We start from the raw sequence: 18,584 nt of genomic DNA, 5'->3' as shown, positions 1-18,584 counted from the left end.
CTCGTAGCGAGGAAGGCCCAACACAGCCAATAAATAAAATTATATACAAAAGAAAACCTTAAAAAATTAAAAGAACTTGCATTAACATATGCCACAAATGATGCTTCATGTTTTATTACTATGAGGCAGGTGCTACTGATCCGCTTCAACAGCAAGGAGCTGAGGTTCATTGAGGTTACATTCCCTGCCCTGGGCTCACAGCTCAGTGATGGCTCAGCTTGCTCTTCTAAGACAGCCGTGTGCAATGGCTATGACGTTCTAAGCCTCTTGGTCCATTTCTCACTAGGTCCCACCTGTTCCCTGGCTATGAACACTCAGGAGTATTTACTGCATTCACTCAAAGGTGTTGGAGGGGAGTTATATCATGAGTATTGCTTTATGATTTGACAATTTCCTATCCCATCTCATTGTTTGATTTTTTATTATTTTAAAAATTTCATTGGAGTATATTTGATTTAAAATGTTGTGTTAGTTTCAGGTGTACAGCAAAGGGATTCAGGTATGTGTGTATATATATATATACACGTACATTGTTGTTGTTCAGTCACTAAGTCATATCCAACTCTTTTGTGACCCCATGGACTGCCAGGCTCTTATCTCCATGGAATTTTCCAGGCAAGAATATTGGAGTGGGTTGCCATTTCCTTGACCCAGGGATCAAACCCAAGTCTCCTGCATTGGCAGGCAGATTCTTTACCACTGAGCCACCTGGGAACGTCTTTCAATAAAAACTGTTTTGTTATTTTATTTTCAATGCAAATTTAACTAGGTGATATGTAATATTGCACAAAAAGTAGCAACTTCCTTCTTTTGTATGCTAAGTCTTTTTTAGTTGATTGGAGAAAGAATTGCTTAGGCATTTTAAAACTTTCACACACAGTATGCTTGTTCTCTAGAGCTATTTAATAAAAGTCTCAAGTCAATAACAGTACTTATAAGATCTTATACATATGTGTTCTATATTGTACTAATAAATGTTGAAGTGTTCTGACAGAGTCTGATGTATTCTCTACTACTCATTCACTAGCAATCTTAATCTGATGTGAAAGTAGTAATGCTGTAACTTAATTGATTGATATGATTGTATTAATAAATGTTAATTTTCAAAAGCTAACCAAGTCCTCTAATTTCTGCTTGGATATATCACCTAATTTTTTTTTTTTTTTGCAAACATCTTCTTAATTCTTACAGAAAACTTATTCTTTTGGAATCAGGACCAATTAGAATTTCTAGAAAGTTAAACAATATTCAGAGACATTCTAGAATTATCATAATGTTTGAGTCAATTGGAACTCATCAAACAGAAATATCAAAAATTAAATGGTGAAGAATTTAGAAAGGGTAAGATGGCAAAGCTCTACTTCTCACTGGCTGAGAACTTTTTTTTCTCTCTCTAGACACATTAGATTTGAGAATCCAAGAAGCTCTGTTTAATGATCCTGTATTGGCTGACATCCAAAGGAAAATTGCTTCACTTCTAAATATCCATGACATAACTGTATGTCTAATAGGAAGACCTGCGAAGTACCATTTGCTGTTGTATCCAGCAAGTCTGCGTGCTGTGCCTCCCAGACTGAAATTTGTAATTCATATTTCTTTTGGCCGGAACTTTGGAACGAATGCCCAAAAGGTACATTACTTGTACAAGAGGTTCTTGCAAGATGCTATTGGTTCTCCTTTGAGTACAACCCCTCTTTCTCTCTCTCGAGCCAGACTGTTTGTCAGAGAGGACCCTGCCACTTGTCCTCGTAGTTAAAAATGTAGAAACAATCTCTCCTTGGACAGATTCCTCCTGTTTTGAAAAATTGCCACGGCAAATTCTGCAGCCTGCCAAGTTGGCAGACTGTAAGCCCAAAGCTGGAACCCTGCCAGGCATCGATGGTGCATTCCAAACCTCTGAGTCAGCATCCAACACCATGCCACTCACTGTCTTCTGCAAAGAAAGCATCTCATGCCATGGAAATCATTGTTAGCCAGACATTCAACTTGTCTTGGAAACTAAAACGACGTTTATAGAGTGCTTTCATAACCTAGGGTGGAGAACACAGGAAAATTGCAAATCTTGCAAACTTCTAATTTAGGGATGATTTCTCAAGAAGTTGGGTGGATTTGAGCCTCACCGTTTCTTTCTTTTCTTTTTTTTTCTTTTTAGAGTGAGAGCAAAGTCTGAATAATTTTTTGGCCTGAGTTGTAAAACACAGGCCCTGCCCCCTTGTCGTCATTAAACATCCCATGGGCTCTTTTGAAAGGACTTAGAGGGATTAACCTTTCTGTTCTGGCTAAATTCCTAATTGGATAATTGCACTCTGCCTCCCTAAATTATCCTTGTAGCTCCAATTGGATATGGAATTTTCACTTCCTGTCATAAAGAGTTGTAGGGTGTTTCAACATTTCACCCCAGGGGTGATACCAATTAAGTCGTTAGTGAGGTGAAATCTGTATGTGGGTTGTCTTTCTTCTTTCTACCCACCCCCTTTTTCCCACCTCCTTATGTAGAGTTTCAAATGTATGGGAATCATTCAATCATTTGGGATGAAAAGGGGTGTCATAAGTTAATGACACTGCTTATTGTCACATCATTTCGTAGAGTATAGGAAAGATAGTAATTGATAAGCGTTTGCAGAGAGCATCATCCTTCTAAAGAGAATGTAAGCACTTAGCTTGAAATGCTGTCCAGACACAGAAACAGGATGATATGACAAAGTCAACATAAAGCAAGTTCACAGATTGTGTGTGTGTGTGTGTGTGTTTTGTTTTTTAAACTGAGCAAGTCATGATGTGTCTGTGAGCATGCTTGCCTGGAAGTCTTTGTGGGAGGTCATCTCAGTATGCCGAGAAACACTCGGCCAGGGACAAAGCCAAGGGGAGTCAATGTGTCTCCTGCATTCGTATCCAGCATTAACCACGGGCACATTACGCAAGCACTTGGTTTGGAAAGCAAAGGTGACCCGTCATCTCTTCAGCTGTATTGGCCCACATTGAAAATCATTGCCCGAGAACCACCTTTGAACCTGCAATGTAGTACCACCACCAGCTGCCATAGGTTTACTCTGAGCTGAGAAAAAAGTTAATCATCAGCATATTTGCTTTGTCAAAAATTTGATTTGAAACACATCAAGAAAATAATCCATCAAGAATATAAACCATATTTATTTTTATTCTTCATATAGACTATGTCATCAATAAACACTTTTATAAGAATGTAATTATTTTCAGAGTTCTCTAATAAGAATTATGGATTAATTCTTCAGAAGCAGGGATGCAAAGATACTCATGTTACATCAGTAGACCACCCCAGTCACTCATGATCTAACGTAGTTACATATTCAACTAGATGAAATTTGGGACTAATTCATTAAATGTAAACTACAAGATCAAACAAACAAATACTTGTATGTGCCTGACTGAGAAGCTCTCTTTACACTTCATCTCACCCACATCACAAAGACCATGATTTATGACAACATGATGAGAAATAACCAAAGGCTGGAAGCAAAGGGCTTAAATAAACCATCTCAGTATTTGAAACATAAATTTCAAAACTGATGCTTCTGTGTTAGTTATTTGATCCCATTTCATTTTACTTTCTTGGTATAGAATATACAGAAAGATTCATTTTCAAACTATTCAATGCAATTTGACAGGCATTTGAAGAATGTTCATCTCTGGCTATCTGACATGAACACTTCAGCACCTTCTATTCATCCTAACACTTTGTTCAACTTGACCTTCCCTCTTCACCCATTTCTATCTCAGGGAAATTTGTCCCATGGAGGCCAAATCTATCCTGGTGGGTGTCTAAGAATAAGCCAAACAGAGCTACTGCAACTGTTGCTTTCTCATCACCAATATCTTAGAAAATATATGCTGTAGAGAAGTTTGAGGACAAAAAGAGAATAAAAATAATCTGACCACTAGCTTTCCCCCTATCCTCTGTTGGCTGTGGTTCTAAGATTTCCTAATTAAAAAGTGACCTGGTAGAATTGATGGTAGGTGTTGTTCTGTGCTTAGTCACTCAGTTGTGACTAAGTGCGACCCCATGAACTTAGCCCACGAGGCTCCTCTGTCCATGGGGACTCTCCAGGCAAAAATATTGGATTGTGTTGCATGCCGTCCTCCAGGGGGTCTTCCCAGCCCAGGGATTGAACCCAGGTATCCCGTATTACAGATGGATTCTTTACCATCTGAGCCACCAGAGATGCCTAGGAATACTAGAGTGGGTAGCCTATCGCTTTTTCAGGGGATCTTCCTGACCTAGGAATCAAACCAGCGTCTCCCGCATTGCAGACAGATTCTTTACCAGCTTAGGTACCAGGGAAACCCCTTGATGACAGGTATTGCTGTGAAAATAGTAAGTGAACCAGGAGCTAACATTCTATTACCCTATAAAACAGTTGGGCTAACTAGTAAGCAGATGCATATCACTCTTATCTCTTCCAAGTTACATCACTGACTGTCCCAACGGATTGCCAGACCACTGCATTCTCTGTGAATGAGTTCAAGTATCTGCTTTCTACCAATGTTGTATATGATTACTTTTATGTGTGTGTTACACACATTATTTTGGGGGTACAGATGTATGACAACATAATTTTTATGACACACTATTGTGTTAGTATCACCAAGTTGAAATATCAACCAAAATATGTGAGTTACACCCAGGTATAGATAGCAATCTTACCTATAAATCATTATAATCCTAAAAATAAAAGTAGTTAAACTATTATGAGCATAAAATGCACTTTGACAGAATCACAGGCTGAAAACCACATTTAGTGCCCTAACCCTTTCATCCTGCCATGCCCTGCCACATCCCTGGTAAATAAATGAAGCTGGGACTTGGACATCAAGAAACATGTTCTCAGTTGACCTCATCTGTGCCCAGAGGGCAAGACGACCACAAGAGAAACTAACCAGCCAGCCTGGCTACTGCACTGCCTCCCCGAGCACAGAACCCCTGAAACACTCATGTAAAATCATGATTTGAGATCATCTTCTGACATGAATATCCTCATAATTGTATTGATATCAGATGACTATTTTTTTTTCATTTGTTTTTAGTTTTTTTTTTTTTTATTTTATTGAAGTATATTTGTTTGAAGGGTGTGTCAGTTTCTGCTATGCAGCAAAGTGAATCAGCAATATGCACACATACATCCCCTCTCTTTTGGATTTACTTACTGCTCAGGTCACCACAGAGCACTGAGTAGAGGTCCTTGTGCTCTACAGCATGTTCTTACTGGCTGTCTATCCTATACACAGTATCAACAGTGTATATGTGTCAATCCCAGTCTCCCAGTTCATCCCACAGCCCTTCCCTCCTTGGTGTCCATACCTTTGTTCTCTATGTCTGTGTCTCTATTTCTGCTTTGAAAGATTATGTTTAATTTTAAGACACTTTACTTTAGAAGCAGAAGAATGAGGATAGGAAAAGCAAAACACAACTTCATTGATGAAGCATTTTACCCACTTAATGCTATGTAGTATCTTATCTTTCAATCCACTGTATAAATTATTGACAATTTTATACTTTAAAAAATATAAGCATTATATATTTTTAATAGAGAAAACCTGGGTTGGAAAATTTGACTTCTGTTAAACTGTTGGACCCGAAATGCCATTTTCTGAGAAGTTAAGGATGATAAGTTAGTCTTTAAAATCATAAGGAAGCCAACAAAGTCCAATCAATCAGCACCTGAGAGAAAACCATACTGCATGCAGTTCACTTTAAGTAATTAACAGGATAGAAAGTATACACGTGAATTTCCCTGTGACTGGAAAGGGCAATAAAATGTGTAGTGGCAGATTCTGTCCTTCACTCTATCGAAGGTCCCATTGCTCTGTTTTTGCTTTCCTGCCTTGTAAGGCATTAGCCAAAGAGTTCCTTTGGGTTTTTTTCATAAGATGTTACAGAAAAGCTGAACAAACATTGTGGCCAACCTAATGTATCTACTCTCAGGTGAGCAGATCGCAAGCATGTTCAAATTTAGAGATGAAAAATTTTAAACTTTTTTATTTAAGCACTCACTGTGAAAACTGATTTCTTCTTTATTAAAAAAAAGGGTCTTTTTTTTTCAGTCTGTTCTTTGCGCTTACAAATCTTACTTGGCCAAGTCACTAATGAAAAAGAAAATTGGGTAAGGTCCATCTGAATATTCTGAGTCCTTCACAAAAACTAATCTAAAAGGAAGTCATCTTTGCAGGGAAGAAGGTGAAAGAGAACAAAGATGTGAAGGCAAAATAGAGTATTTTTATTAATGCAAAGGAGAGAGATGGTGCAGAGATAGTTATTGTGTTTTCTGCATTGAATGGACAAAATGGTTATGGACGAGAAAAAGAAGCAGAGAGAAATTGGAAGAAAAGAAAAGGGAGAACAGGGAAGTTGTGAGGCAGATACTGCTGAGGGCAGGAAGAAGGGAAGAAAAGGCACTGGCAAGAGCTGAGAAATGACTGAGATTCATAGTACAACACCACAGATCCCCCCTCCTACCGCCCAGCTAGGCCTGGAAGACTAGAAATGGCAGTCCATGCGTGAATTCATCCCTGGCTCTGTATTTCCTCCCCTTCACAGCCTGTCTTGCAAAAACCATCAGGGTGTCCTAAACATCCCTGCTTCTTTTATGAAATCTCCTCTATTTATAAGGTGCAAAGGTAACAAAGCACCAGAGTCAACATTCCTTTCTAGTTAGCACAAACATCCTTTCGGCTTGAATGAGGAGTTACTTATAAGATGGATAATGACCATGTACATCAGTTGCTCAGTCGTGTCCAACTCATTGGGACACGGTGGACTGTACCCTGCTAGGATCCTCTGTCCGTGGGGATGCTCCAGGTAAGAATACTGCAGTGGGTTGCCATTTCCTTCTCCAGGAGATCTTCCTGACCCAGGAATTGAACCTCCATCTCCTGCATCTCCTGCGTTTCCTGCATTGGTAGCTGGATTCTTTACCACTAGCGCCACCTGGGAAGCCCCCTGTAGGAGACCATGGAAAGCAGGAAAATAGCGTGTGTCTGGCCACTTGCACGCGTGCTAGGTCACTTCAGCTGTGTCTGGCTCTCTGAAACCCTATGGACTGTAGCCTGCCAGGCTCCTCGAAAAAGAAACTGTTCTTTTTCGAAAACAAGCTGTTTGCAAAGTGCATTTTGCAAAACAAAACTGTGAATGGTTTCTGGAGCTTCAAGTGAATCCCAGTGTGAGCGGTGCCTGCAGTTCAATCAATGAGAGTAACTGACCTCTGCTCCAGGCCTGATACAGCAAAGAACACCTTGTCTTTTTAGGATGGAAAAAACAGGAGGCCAACACCTGTTGCCTTTGAGAGATGGGACCCCGACTGACCTTGAAAAGTTTTCTAATTTTCTCTGTTTCAAAATTTTCTGTAATGAGTCAGTCTGTGATGTGGCTTCCCCGCACCGCCCCCCCCCCGCCCACCCCAAATCAGTGTTTGCTGAGGCAGAGGTGACAAAAGAGTGACCGGCGGCTGTTTTAGTGATTCTCCATCAAGGGATTCTTCTCTGACCCTGGACCAAAGCATCCATGATCACCTGGAACTTGCCTGTGATGCCCTGGAGGGTGAGTTCAAACTGACACACACAGCCAGTCTCTGTATCCACAGCGTCTGAGACAGTGGCTCTGGGATGCAGCCTGAAAACATATATTTCTACAAAGTTATTTGGTGCTGGTGCTGCTGCTGCTGCTGCTGCTGCTATCAGGACAGCTCTTTGAGAATCACTAGCCTATGGCAACCCACTCCAGTACTCTTGCCTGGAAAATTCTATGGACGGTGGACCCTGGTAGGCTGCAGCCCATAGGGTCACTAAAAGTCAGACACGACTGAGCGACTTCCCGTTCAATTTCCACTTTCACTCATTGGAGAAGGAAATGGCAACCCACTCCAGTGTTCTTGCCTGGAGAATCCCAGGGATGGGGGAGCCTGCTGGGCTTCCGTCTATGGGGTCGCACGGAGTCGGACATGGCTGAAGCGACTTAGGAGCAGCAGCAGCAGCCTATGGCAACCCACTCCAGTGTTCTTGCTTGGAGAATCCCAGGGATGGTAGAGCCTGTTGGGCTGCTGTCTCTGGGGTTGCATAGAGTCAGACACAACTGAAGTGACTTAGCAGCAGCAGCAGCAACCTAATAGGAGGGCTTCCCAGATGGCTCAGTGGTAAAGAATCTGCCTGCCAATTCAGAAAACGTAGGTTCAATCCCTGCATCAGTGAGATCCCCTGGAGAAGGGACTGGCAAACCACTCCAGTATTCTTGCCTGGAGAATCCCATGGACAGAGGAGCCTGGCGGGTTACAGTCCATGAGGTTGCAAAGAGTCAGACACGACTGAGCAGCAAACACACACACATCTCCCCATACAAACATACACACACAACACTTATTAAATATGGACCAACTTCTGTCTTTCTTAATAATTCTCAGATTAGACTCCTCCTCTGATCCTCTCTATTAACAGTAAGGCCCAGTAGATGTCAATTATGATGGGATCACTCTTAACTGACTGAGGGATGTCTAGCAAGCTGTGAACAGGAAGACGATGCATTGGATCCACAAGGCCAGAGACAAGTTAAATAAGGAGCCAGAGGAAAGACACCAGCAAACAGAAATCCCATCCATCATAGGGTACTTGAGACCCCGGGGTGTGCAGGGAGAAAGTGAAGCATGAACACTGAGTTCCACTGGCCTGCAATGGATGTTGTCCAATATGTCCGTTGGTCCCAGAGGACTCTCTTCCTAAAGCCAAGTCTGGGAATGCCCAGGTTCAGGTCTTCCTGACATCACTTGGTGTTACCTATCTACTTCTTCCTCTGGTTTAGTGTCAAGAGAGCTGCTCTGGAGCACCATGTGATTTATCACTCTAGGATGTGTGTATATAATGTCAGTCATTCAACATATATTCCTCTGTCCATGGGATTCTCTGGGCAAGCATACTGCAGTGGGTTGCCATTCCCTTCTCCAGGGGATCTTCCCAACACACAGGTTGAACCTGGGTCTCCTGCATTGCAGACAGATTCTTTACTGTCTGAGCCACCAGGAAAGCCCATACACACATATACACACATTTTATTAATATGTTAGTAAATAAAAGAATAGTTGCTCTTATTATGAAGCATCTCTAATCTTTTCTATCAGGCTTTAAATTGACTCAGGAAATATTATACTGGAAAAAAAAATATTAAGTTGGTCTTCAGATCAGATCAGACCAGATCAGTCACTCAGTCATGTCCGACTCTTTGCGACCCCATGAATCGAAGCACGCCAGGCCTCCCTGTCCATCACCAACTCCCTGAGTTCACTCAGACTCACGTCCATCGAGTCAGTGATGCCATCCAGCCATCTCATCCTCTGTCATCCCCTTCTCCTCCTACCCCCAATCCCTCCCAGCATCAGAGTCTTTTCCAATGAGTCAACTCTTCACATCAGGTGGCCAAAGTACTGGAGTTTCTGCTTTAGCATCATTCCTTCCAAAGAAATCCCAGGGCTGATCTCCTTCAGAATGGACTGGTTGGATCTCCTTGCAGTTCAAGGGACTCTCAAGAGTCTTCTCCAACACCACAGTTCAAAAGCATCAATTCTTCGGCACTCAGCCTTCTTCACAGTCCAACTCTCACATCCATATATGACCACAGGAAAAACCATAGCCTTGACTAGACAAACCTTTGTTGGCAAAGTCCCGTAAAATAATGAAAAGTAGAATATAAGTATTTTGATAATGGATATGATTTCTAACTAATTCAAGTGCGTGCATCTGATATTGAATCGTCATATCTCAAGGACCATCTGTGGCTGTTTGTGTTTACACAAAGCCGATTACTCAGGACAGAACCCACCATTTGCAGTCAATTTGGCCTCAAGCACTCTGATAAAGCAGTAATGAGGAGTGATGAAGGAACCTCAGAAGATGCATGGAGATTTAGAAGCTTCTGTTCAGCAGCTAAGGGCTCATGCTGGGGTTTGTTCCTTTTACCTCCAGAAGTGATTTGAAGTACTACTGAGACCATACCCCCATAAGATAGTTTCAAAAGCAGAGCTGATGACTTGTACATGATAATTATTGTAGTGAGTACTGGAGTACAGTGAGTTTGAGAACTGGAACAGATTCAGTTTTGCAGCTCGGCTGTTGCCTGGTTTGATTGTGGAATAAAGTGGGAATGTTGGCGAAAGTCAGGGACGAGGTCATTGTTCTCCTGTTATCTCTCATCCAATTTTGTAATGAAGCCTCATGCATTCGTTCAGATTCTTAGTAATGCCGTTGTCATTATTACCTCTTGAATAGCATTGAAAGCAATGTGGTTGTGCCCAAGTCTAATGATTATGATCTCTCTGGCTTTGTTTCTAAATACAGTACTATACAATCTGCAGGTGGTTGCAGATGGTGAAGCCTTGTGGTGAGGATAGATAACTGGATTCAAATCTAGTTCTGCCCCTTTCTGGCTAGATGAGGTGTGCAGCCCCCTCCCTAAGTCTGAACAACACACCTCCACCGAGAGCCCCAAGTTCCTCTTCATCCTTTGGACTGAACTCAAGGGTGTTACCTCTCCAGATCTTCTCTTGGTGCCCCAGTGCTCTCCACACAACCTTTTTTCCTTCTTTAACTTAAGCACTTGCACACTGGCCAGGGATCCCTCCGAATGTCCTACAACTTGGTTTTGTTTGATGATTTTTCTCACAGTTAAACTGGGGTTATGTATTTTTGGGAAGAACACTGAGTAGGTGAAGTGAAGTACTTTTGTGGTGAAGTCATATCCATATGACATCAGAAGGAGGGCAGGAGAAGGGGCAACAGAGGATGAGATGCTTGGATGGCATCATTGACCCAATGGACATGGGTTTGAGCAAACTCCAGGAGACAGTGAAGGACAGGGAAGCCTGGCGTGCTACAGTCCATGGGGTTGCAAAGAGTTGGACACGACTGAGCGACTGAACAAAGACAGCTTATCCATATGACAGCACTGATGATGTAAACACTCAGTTGGCTAAGGCAGTGTATGTCAGATTTCTCCAGGTGAAGTTCCCACTTTCCTTTTCCCTTCTCTAGTCTTTGGAAGTGAGTCAGGCCATGACCAAAAGGGAAAAGGACAGGGATTAAGCTCTCCCTCCTGGAGTGGGAGGTATCTAAATAAACTATCCAGAATTCTCTAAGGAAAAGTTTGACCTTCGATTTTTAATTTCCAAAAATATTGATGTACTGTTCTTCTCCTGCTTCTAAAGCTGCATCTTCTTGCACAATCATCTTGAGTCTTTTTGAGAATACTTATTAGCCTGTTTCTACTCTCTTCTGCTCCCTTAATTATTCCCAAGTCTTCTGCAATTCCCTCTTCATCTATATGACAGAGATTTAGGTCAATGATTTTAGTTATTAGGCTGGGTTTTCTTTGCCGTTGTGTAGAAACTTTTCCCCCAGAAGCCAGAACAAGGTTAAGTGTAGTTTCTGTTTAGGGTAGTAGCTCATGACAGGAGGAACACTGGTGGCCAGCCAGGACTCTCAAAGTTACCAGATTAAGGTAAAGAATGGGGAGGGAGGAGGGAGGAGGGTTCAGGATGGGGAACACATGTATACCTGTGGCAGATTCATTTTGATATTTGGCCAAACTAATAGAATTATGTAAAGTTTAAAAATAAAATAAAATTTAAAAAAAATTAAAAAAAAAAAAAAAAAAGAATCTGCTTGCAATGCAGGAGACATGGGTTCAACCCCTGGGTCAGGAAGATCCCCTGGAGAAGGGCATGGCAAACCACTCCAATGTTCTTGCCTGGGAAATCCCAAGGTTAGAGGATCCTGGCAGGCTACCGTCCATAGAGTTGCAAAGAGTCAGACATGACTGAGTGACTAACACTCACTTTTCACTTTGGAGGAAGGTAGAGATTTGCAGGAAACGTCACTCGCATCTAGAGTTCCCTTGATTTAGCATTATGTCCCTGTCTTCCATTCCTTTCTGTCACAGACAGTGGGAAAGCCTGAGCTCCCTCCATCTCTGTTGCTATATTTTTGTTTTTCAGTCTCTCATCCTCTTGGCCTTCACATCAGTTCCTCATTTGTTTTTAAAAGCTCTTCTCTGGCATTTGTTCTGAGTGTAAAAGTCATAGTCGGCAATTAGGAAGGGAGGACAGGCAACCAGAAACTACCCTGATCCTTTCCCAAGGCTCTGCTCTTGGTATTTTTCTGCTGTCAGATTGGTTCTCCTCAGGGTCCCCATTTGTAAGAAATGGCCCCACCTCTAGCACTTGGACTTATGAATTTCACAACCCTACTCTCTTAACAGATGTGAATGTCTTTGTATTTTTGTGAATCCCTCATACTTTCTATTCTGCTAAAACAGTTCTTATTTTTGAGTAGTTTCATGGTGTGACATCGAGCAGAGTGTTCATTGTAGTATGGCTATGTATGGGCTTTAGTGGCGTTAGTGGTAAAGAACCCACCTGCCAATGCAGGAGATATAAGAAACATGGGTTCAATCCCTGGGTTGGGAAGATCCCCTGGAGGAGGGCATGGCAACCCACTCCAGTATTCTTGCCTGAAGAATCTCCATGAACAGAGGAGCCTGGCGGGCTACAGTCCATAGGGTCCCATAGTGTTGGACATGACTGAAGCGACTTAGCATGCATGCACACATAACTATGTATGACAGTGTGTATATGTCTATCACACATATACATACACACACATTTGTGAGTGCACTGACTATTCTAACCTGTCAACATGACTTGTGCATGCGTGTGTGTGCAGTCACTTAGCAGAGTCTAACTCTTTTGAGACCCCATGGACTGTAGCCTACCAGGCTCCTCTGTCTCTGGGATTATCCCAGCCACAGTACTGGAGCGGGTTGCCATTTCCTTCTGCAGATGACTTGTGAAAGGAGGATATTTAGATGTGGTTGCATTATTTGCAGTCTTGGACTAGAAATCCGTTGAGGTGTGGAAACAAGTCTGCATCATAGACAAAAATGCAAATGTCACATCTGAACAACTTAGCTCTGCATTGAAGGGGCTGCTGCCAAGGCCAGTAGGCACCTGCACTGAGAGAAGGTATTTCATGCAGTCGGATAACCTTGGGCATGTAGGCGTTCCGTTCTCATGAATTTGCTGGCAGACTTTTAAAAATGTCTTTTTCCAAGGATCATGTGAATTTACCCTAATAGGCATTCTTCCCAAATCCATGTCTTCATCCTTCCACATCCTTACCCACATCCTTAAGTGAAAGGAATCGTCGATATAAGACTGATCCCTGTCTTGAAGTCAAGGTCAGAATAAATGTGGGATTTTAAATAACAATAAGGCAGCAGAAAATCTGCACACAAAGGACTGAAAAGCCACGTGTATTAATGCACCAAAGAGGACTTGTTTGGTGAAGGAGTTGTTATGTCACGGTCACCATGGTTATTACTTTTAGATGGGGAGGGACTAATTTCATTTCAGGAAATAAACCTAATAATTGTGCTTTGCTTTATTTGTGTTCACTTTATTTGTAATGATTTCCTAGGCATGTGCAAGTGTAGATTTCATTAGGTCCAATGGCAGTATTTGTCTCACCTTAATAATACAACAGTAAGTTGTTTATATTTAAATATGGTCATGTGAAGAAACCCATAATTGTTATTGCCCATAAAGGCAAGTGAAAACGGTAAAACAGAAGTAGGACTTATTGATCTCTTATAACCAAAAGCAGAATACATTACTTTAAGAGGCTCCAGCAGAGCAATGCCTGATACAAAGCCACTATATGTTCGATTCCCACTCTGAGTGTACTTTGTATGTCTTCTTTCTGAGAAACATCTAGAAAAAGAATTTCAATTCTGTGTATGTTGAGAGCTATTGATTTCACAGTATCTTGAAGGCAATACATTATGATTTCCAAAATTTTATTTTCAGGCCTGGGCTTAAGGCTTATGTTCTTATTAATTTCATTATTCTTTCTGATAGAAATAAGTTTTTGAGGTAATATTTGTGCAATTCTAAAAGTATTAAAGGAGAGAGAAAATTAAAACCAAAGAGGAAGGGCACAATAATGTACAAGAGGAGAATTTCACGATTTTTTAATTTCTAGTAGAAACTGGGTTATTCTTTTGGGGTGCCAAGAGTTTTTGCAGCTCCAAAAATCGTGGGAATTTAGTTCACCAGAATCGCTTTACTTCACTAGAGTTTTTTTGTTAAAACTGTTAAATCATCAACTCACCATATTCCACAGTGTAAAAATTATATGTGGTATGAAGAGTCTTGAGGGCTTCCCCAGTGGTTCAGTCATAAAGAATCCACCCGCCAATGCAGGAGATGCAAAAGACTCGGATTCGATCCATGGGTCTAAAAAATCCCCTAGAGGAGGAAATGGCAACCCACTCAAATATTCCTGCCTGGAAAATCCTAGGGACAGAGAAGCCTGGTGGGCTATGGCCCATGGGTCACAAAGAGTCAGACATGACTGATGAACTGAGCATGCAAGAGAAAACCTACATGTACACTCAGACAGGGACCCTCTTAGGGTTCAGAAATCAGCTGAGAGTTTTCCTAAACAAAGAGCATGAAACAGAGCTCTGAAGGTTGTATAGATGCTGAAAGCTGTCAGTCCCTGGAGGTGAATAGCAAACAGATGTCAAATATCCCAAGGGAGTGTTTACAGACTTCAGAACATGCTCCAGATGTAATTTCTGGCCTCCGTGGAAATCTTACCCTGAAATTTTACCTTCTACCCCTTAGGCATGTCCAATGGCTTGATTATGTGTAGTCCCAATCCTTAACTAACCTCTATCTAAATCTGTGCCCTAGGCACCACGAAAGGAAACCTGCTAATGAGCATGCAACCCAAAAGGGAACCCCAGCCTGATTTTCTGTGACTCTTTCTCATGAAACTGCATCTGGAGTAGTCTGGTAAGAAGAGATAGTTTTGCTATTGTACACACACAGAAGTCACTCAGTCATGTCCAACTCTTTGCGACCCCATGGATTGTAGCCCACCAGGCTCCTCAGTCCATTGGATTTTCCAGGCATGAATACTGGAATGGGTTGCCATTTCAAGAAGCCTGAATGGTGAGTTTCTGCCTTGTCGAAAATAAGGAACCAGAATCATAGGCTTAGCTATTCTATTGCAAGAATCTTATAATGTTTGTTTGTAGAAGGCTGATTGAAAACTTTGGGCTTCCCAGGTGGCACTACTGGTAAAGAACCTGCCTGCCAATGCAGGAGATGTAAGAGACACAGGTTCAATCCCTGGGATGATAGATTGGGATCATCACCAGGAGGAGGGCACCCACTCCAGTATTCTTAACTGAGAATCCCATGGATAAAGGAGCCTGGCGGGCTAAAGTCCATGGGGTTTCACAGAGTCGAACACAACTGAAGCGACCTAGCACACAATTGAAAACTTTAAGCTGTGGGTTGAATTTCAATTGGGGTAATTAATATTTTCTTCTACCTTTTTTGGTCAGTGTTATCAGCTTTCCTTGTTTCCAGGTAATACGCATTTCTTGGAGAGTTTTTCTTTTTTGAAGTGTTCAGTTCAGTTCAGTTCAGTCGTTCAGTCATGTCCGACTCTTTGTGACCCCATGAATCGCAGCACACCAGGCTTCCCTGTCCATCACCAACTCCCGGAGTTCACTCAGACTCACGTCCATTGAGTTGGTGATGCCATCCAGCCATCTCATCCTCTGTCGTCCCCTTCTCCTCCTGCCCCCAATCCCTCCCAGCATCAGAGTCTTTTCCAATGAGTCAACTCTTCCCATGAGGTGGCCAAAGTACTGGAGTTTCAGCTTTAGCATCAGTTCTTCCAAAGAAATCCCAGGACTGATCTCCTTCAGAATGGACTGGTTGGATCTCCTTGCAGTCCAAGGGACTCTCAAGAGTCTTCTCCAACACTGATGCTCATTACTAAGACAGAGTATGACACAAAGTGACACATGGCAGAGTAGCAGGATGTGCACTCATTTTCTCCTGCAAGAACTCCAAAATTACAACTTGCTGCTGAACAGCTGTTGACAGGAGAATGTTGGATCCCACCAGAAAAAGATACATTTCCAAGGGCAAAGGAGAAGCCCCAGAAGATGGTAGGAGGGGTGAAATCATGTTTAGAAACAAACCCCATAACTGCCAGAGATGCTCAGAGGGCTCAAACAAACCTTGTGCCCACCAGGACCCAGAGACCCCACAGAGACTGAGCCAGAACTGTGTTTGGGTGTTTCTTGAGGAGGTACGGTCAGCAGTGGACTGCTGCAGGGACAGGGCTCTGGGTACAGCAGACCTGGGTATGGCATAAGCCCTCTTAGAGGAGGTTGTCATTAACCCCGCCATAGAGCTGCCAGAACTTACACAGGACTGGGAAACAGACTCTTGGAGGACACAAACAAACCTTCTGTACACCAAGACTGAGGAGAAAGGAGCAGTGACCCCACAAGAGACTGTCCTGGACTTGCCCATGAGTGTCCAGGAGTCTCCAACAAAGGCATGGGTAGGCAGAGGTCCGCTGCAGGGTTGGGGGCACTGAGTGTAGCAGTGCTGCATGGGACTTTTTGAAGGAGGTCACCATTAACTTCATTACCTCTTGGCTTCAGGTCAAACAACAGGGAGGGAACACAGCCCTCCCCATCAACAGAAAATTGGATTAAAGATTTACTGAACATGGCTCCACCCATCAGAACAAGATCCAGTTTCCCCATCAGTCAGTCTCCTCCATCAGGAAGCTTCCATAAGACTCTTATCCTTTTCTATCAGAGGGCAGACAGAATGAAAGCAATCACAAAAAACTAACCAATCTGATCACATGGACCACAGCCTTGTCTAACTCCAAGAAACCATGAGCCATGCTGTGTAGGGCCACCCAAGACAGACGGGTCATGATGGAGAGTTCTGACAAAACGTGGTCCACTGGAGATGGGAATGGCAAACCACTTCAGTATTCTTGCCTTCAGAACCCCATGAATAGTATGAAAGGGCAAAAATATAAGATACTGAAAGATGAACTCCCCAGGTCAGTAGGTGTCCAATATGCTACTGGAGATCAGTGGAGAAATAACTCCAGAAAGAATGAAGAGATGGAGCCAAAGCAAAAACAACACCCAGTTGTGGATGTGACAGATGATGGAAGGAAAGCCCTATGCTGTAAAGAGCAATACTGCATAGAAACCTGGAATGTTAGGTCCATGAATCAAGGCAAATTGGAAGAGGTCAAACAGGAGATGGCAAGAGTGAACATTGACATTTTAGGAATCAGCGAACTAGACTGGACTGGAATGGGTGAATTTAACTTAGATGACCATTATATCTACTACTGTGGGCAAGAATCCCTTAGAAGAAATGGAGTAGCCATCATAGTCAACAAAAGAGTCTGAAATATAGTACTTGGACGCAATCTCAAAAATGACAAAATGATCTTTGTTTCCAAGGCAAACCATTCAATATCACAGTAATCCAAGTGTGTGCTCTGACCAGTAATGAAGAAGCTGAAGTTGAATGGTTCTATGACCTTCTAGAACTAACACCAAAAAAAAAAAAAAAAATGTCCTTTTCATTACAGGGGACTGGAATGCAAAAGTAGGAAGTCAAGAGATACCTGGAGTAACAGGCAAATTTGGCCTTGGAGTACAAAACAAAGCAGGTCAAAGGCTAACAGAGTTTTGCCAAGAGAACGCACTGGTCATAGCAAACACCCTCTTCCAACAACACAAGAGAAGACTCTACACATGGACATTACCAGATGGTCAATATCGAAATCAGACTGATTATATTCTTTGCAGCTGAAGATGGAGAAGCTCTATACAGTCAGCAAAAGCAAGACCAGGAGCTGACTATGGCTCAGATCATGAACCCCTTATTGCCAAATTTAGACTTAAATTGAAGAAAGTAGGGAAAACCATTGGACCATTCAGGTATGACCTAAATCATATCCCTTATGATTATATAGTGGAAGCAACAAACAGATTCAGGGGATTAGATCTGATAACAGAGTGCCTGAAGAATTGTGAACAGAGGTTCATGACATTGTACAAGAGACAGGGATCAAGACCATCCACAAGAAAAAGAAATGCAAAAAGGCAAAATGGTTGTCTGAGGAGGTCTTATAAATAGCTGGGAAAAGAAAAGACATGAAAGGGAAAGGAGAAAAGGAAAGATATATCCATTTGAATGCAGAGTTCCAAAGAATAGCAAGGAGAGATAAGAAAGCCTTCCTCAGTGATCAATGCAAAGAAATAGAGGAAACAAGAATGGGAAAGACTAAAGATCTCCTCAAGAAAATTAGAAATAACAAGGGAACATTTCACGTAAAGTGGGCACAATAAAGGACAGAAATGGTATGACCCTAACAGAAGCAAAAGATATTAAAAAGAGGTGGCATGAATACACAGAAGATCTTCATGACCCAGAATAACCATGATGGTGTGATCACTCACCTAGAGCCTGACATCCTGGAATGTGAAGTCAAGTGGTCCTTAGGCCTCACTACGAACAAAGCTAGTGGAGGTGATGGAATTCCAGTTGAGCTATTTCAAATCCTAAAAGATGATGCTGTGAAAGTGCTGCACTCAATATGCCAGCAAATTTGGAAAACTCAGCAGTGGCCACAGGACTGGAAAAGGTCAGTTTTCATTCCAATCC

At 42.2% G+C, this 18,584-nt stretch overlaps 1 long non-coding RNA gene across 1 annotated transcript in view; it reads left to right on the top strand.

The window, feature by feature from the left end:
• Window positions 1-1,273: 1,273 nt before the first annotated feature.
• LOC129622343 (uncharacterized) overlaps window positions 1,274-18,584 on the top strand; it is a 48,518-nt gene continuing 31,207 nt past the window's right edge. Inside the window, exons 1-2 of the long non-coding RNA XR_008699918.1 lie at window positions 1,274-1,630; window positions 14,766-14,867. This is a non-coding gene — a long non-coding RNA (uncharacterized LOC129622343). The remainder of the gene's footprint in view (window positions 1,631-14,765; window positions 14,868-18,584) is intronic.

Source organism: Bubalus kerabau, chromosome 11 (assembly GCF_029407905.1).
Source record: "Bubalus kerabau isolate K-KA32 ecotype Philippines breed swamp buffalo chromosome 11, PCC_UOA_SB_1v2, whole genome shotgun sequence".
NCBI lineage: Eukaryota > Metazoa > Chordata > Mammalia > Artiodactyla > Bovidae > Bubalus > Bubalus kerabau.
The sequence above is the reverse complement of the archived record's forward strand: the minus strand, read 5'-3'. Positions and strand labels throughout refer to the sequence as shown.